At 46.2% G+C, this 3,202-nt stretch overlaps 1 non-coding gene across 1 annotated transcript; it reads right to left on the bottom strand.

Moving 5' to 3' along the window:
- Window positions 1–930: 930 nt before the first annotated feature.
- On the bottom strand, window positions 931–2,855 carry LOC126877651 (small subunit ribosomal RNA). Its single transcript, XR_007695219.1, has one exon. It is a non-coding gene; the product is annotated as a small subunit ribosomal RNA (ribosomal RNA).
- Window positions 2,856–3,202: the final 347 nt, after the last annotated feature.

The following is a 3,202-nucleotide window of genomic DNA, read 5'->3' as shown; positions in this document are numbered from 1 at the left end:
TTTGGGTAGGAAGCACGTTTCGAGAACGACGAGAGTTTCGATGAAAGAGACGAGAGAAGTCGACGCAGAAGGTATCCATGGATCTTCGAAGAGAACCTTCGAAGATGTATATCGGTATCCTTTCGCTCTGCGCGACTCGCTACAAGTTCTTTCGCTCTCGTCGACTCGTTCTAGACGCTTCGTTCGATCCCAAAGAGGAGTCTTCGATATGTCCCGTTGCTAGGAGGAGAACAAACGCAACACAGACCACGAAACATAGAAGAGAATAGGCGAGCATGATCACTCCGACACGAGGCACTTTAGAGATTTTCTTATTAGTTTGCATGGACTTTTATATTTCGTTTGTACGGTTTCCACGATGCAAATACGAAATACGAGATCGTGACGGCGGGTCTTTCTGTGTACGGCCTCTCGCAGGCGCCACGACTGCATTTCTCTTTACACCTGGTTTCCATCGTAATTTTTTCGTTTGATATCGAGCCTTAACTTTTGTTGGCTCTTTCGAAGCTAGAGTTCCCTTTTATTAGAATTTCATATATATATATATTATATGTTATATGTTTTTATTCGGAGACCGGCGGGTCTTTCTGTTTACGACCTCACGCAGGCGCCTCGAATAAGTTTCATTCGCATTTCGTTTTTATACTTGTATATATATATCTCTTCATCCCGATGATCGAGAGAGAGTGCCACCTTCTCTTCGTATAATTCCGTAGCTGGAGGGTCGTCTCCTCCTTAAGAATATTTCTATTCGTGCCAACGGAGGTTGCCAAGCTCCCTGGCGTTTTCGTTTGTTAAAGTATATAGCTTGTTAATACGTCGTATATACTTTCGTCGATACAGGAGGAGTACGGCTCCTTACCGACCATTGTGATATATATTTCATAGTTTTTATATGTGTTCAAGTCAAATTCTTTTGTATCGTATCGTTAATGATCCTTCCGCAGGTTCACCTACGGAAACCTTGTTACGACTTTTACTTCCTCTAAATGATCAAGTTTGGTCATCTTCCCGGTAACATCGGCAATGCTTATCACATTGGCCGCGCACCAGTCCGAAGACCTCACTAAATCATTCAATCGGTAGTAGCGACGGGCGGTGTGTACAAAGGGCAGGGACGTAATCAACGCGAGCTTATGACTCGCGCTTACTGGGGAATTCCTCGTTCATGGGGAATAATTGCAAGCCCCAATCCCTAGCACGAAGGAGGTTTCAGCGGGTTACCCGGGCCTTTCGGCCAGGGAAAACACGCTGATTCCTTCAGTGTAGCGCGCGTGCGGCCCAGAACATCTAAGGGCATCACAGACCTGTTATTGCTCAATCTCGTGCGGCTAGAAGCCGCCTGTTCCTCTAAGAAGATTTGTTTGTACGTTGGTAGTAAAAACCCACCGACCGAAGCCGGGGGCCTTCGAGATACCATAAGTTACGTCTATTTAGCAGGCTAGAGTCTCGTTCGTTATCGGAATTAACCAGACAAATCGCTCCACCAACTAAGAACGGCCATGCACCACCACCCACCGAATCAAGAAAAGAGCTATCAATCTGTCAATCCTTCCGGTGTCCGGGCCTGGTGAGGTTTCCCGTGTTGAGTCAAATTAAGCCGCAGGCTCCACTCCTGGTGGTGCCCTTCCGTCAATTCCTTTAAGTTTCAGCTTTGCAACCATACTTCCCCCGGAACCCAAAAGCTTTGGTTTCCCGGAAGCTGCCCGCCGAGTCATCGGAGGAACTTCGGCGGATCGCTGGCTGGCATCGTTTATGGTTAGAACTAGGGCGGTATCTGATCGCCTTCGAACCTCTAACTTTCGTTCTTGATTAATGAAAACATTTTTGGCAAATGCTTTCGCTTCTGTCCGTCTTGCGACGATCCAAGAATTTCACCTCTAACGTCGCAATACGAATGCCCCCATCTGTCCCTATTAATCATTACCTCGGGGCTCCGAAAACCAACAAAATAGAACCGAGGTCCTATTCCATTATTCCATGCACACAGTATTCAGGCGAAGTAGCCTGCTTTAAGCACTCTAATTTGTTCAAAGTAAACGTATCGGCCCACCTCGACACTCAGTGAAGAGCACCGCGATGGGATATTAGTTGGACCGCCCGCGAGGAGCTAAGCCCACCGATAGGACGTACCACATAATGCCAGTTTAAACACCGCGAGCGGTGAACCGACACTGTGACACACAGATTCAACTACGAGCTTTTTAACCGCAACAACTTTAATATACGCTATTGGAGCTGGAATTACCGCGGCTGCTGGCACCAGACTTGCCCTCCAATTGGTCCTCGTTAAAGGATTTAAAGTGTACTCATTCCGATTACGGGGCCTCGGATGAGTCCCGTATCGTTATTTTTCGTCACTACCTCCCCGTGCCGGGAGTGGGTAATTTGCGCGCCTGCTGCCTTCCTTGGATGTGGTAGCTGTTTCTCAGGCTCCCTCTCGGAATCGAACCCTGATTCCCCGTTACCCGTTACAACCATGGTAGGCGCAGAACCTACCATCGACAGTTGATAAGGCAGACATTTGAAAGATGCGTCGCCGGTGCTAGATGACCATGCGATCAGCACAAAGTTATTCAGAGTCACCAAAACAAACGATGGACGGACAGACGAGCCATCCGCCACCGATTGGTTTTGATCTAATAAAAGCATTCCTACCATCTCTGGTCGGAATCTGTTTGCATGTATTAGCTCTAGAATTACCACAGTTATCCAAGTAAATGTAGGTATGATCTAAGAAACCATAACTGATTTAATGAGCCATTCGCGGTTTCACCTTAATGCGGCATGTACTGAGACATGCATGGCTTAATCTTTGAGACAAGCATATGACTACTGGCAGGATCAACCAGGGATCTTATTCGTATAACAATTCTTATAAATTTCGTTTAAGTTCTCTTCGTGTCGTAGGTGGGACGTAAGCACCGTACGACGAGACTTTTCGTTCTTAAGATAGATATATCTATAAAATATATCTCCTAGCGACGTTCGAGATACACCCATAGTTCAGTAATAATCTTCGAACGCCGCTCGCAGCCCACTTTGTAATTCTCAACTCCACCTCCTCTCTTCTCTCTCTCTCTTTCTCATAGTCTTATATAAAATGTTTAGAATCGTACTTCTAAAGGAACATTTCCATAATGCTGTCTTCGTGTAAAAAGACTTATTAGAATATCTTAGCGGTAAAGCACGTATACGCACC

This window comes from Bombus huntii, unplaced genomic scaffold (genome assembly GCF_024542735.1).
Source record: "Bombus huntii isolate Logan2020A unplaced genomic scaffold, iyBomHunt1.1 ctg00000203.1, whole genome shotgun sequence".
Lineage (NCBI taxonomy): Eukaryota > Metazoa > Arthropoda > Insecta > Hymenoptera > Apidae > Bombus > Bombus huntii.
Note: the sequence above shows the minus strand (reverse complement) of the source record. Positions and strands in the feature narration are given on the sequence as shown.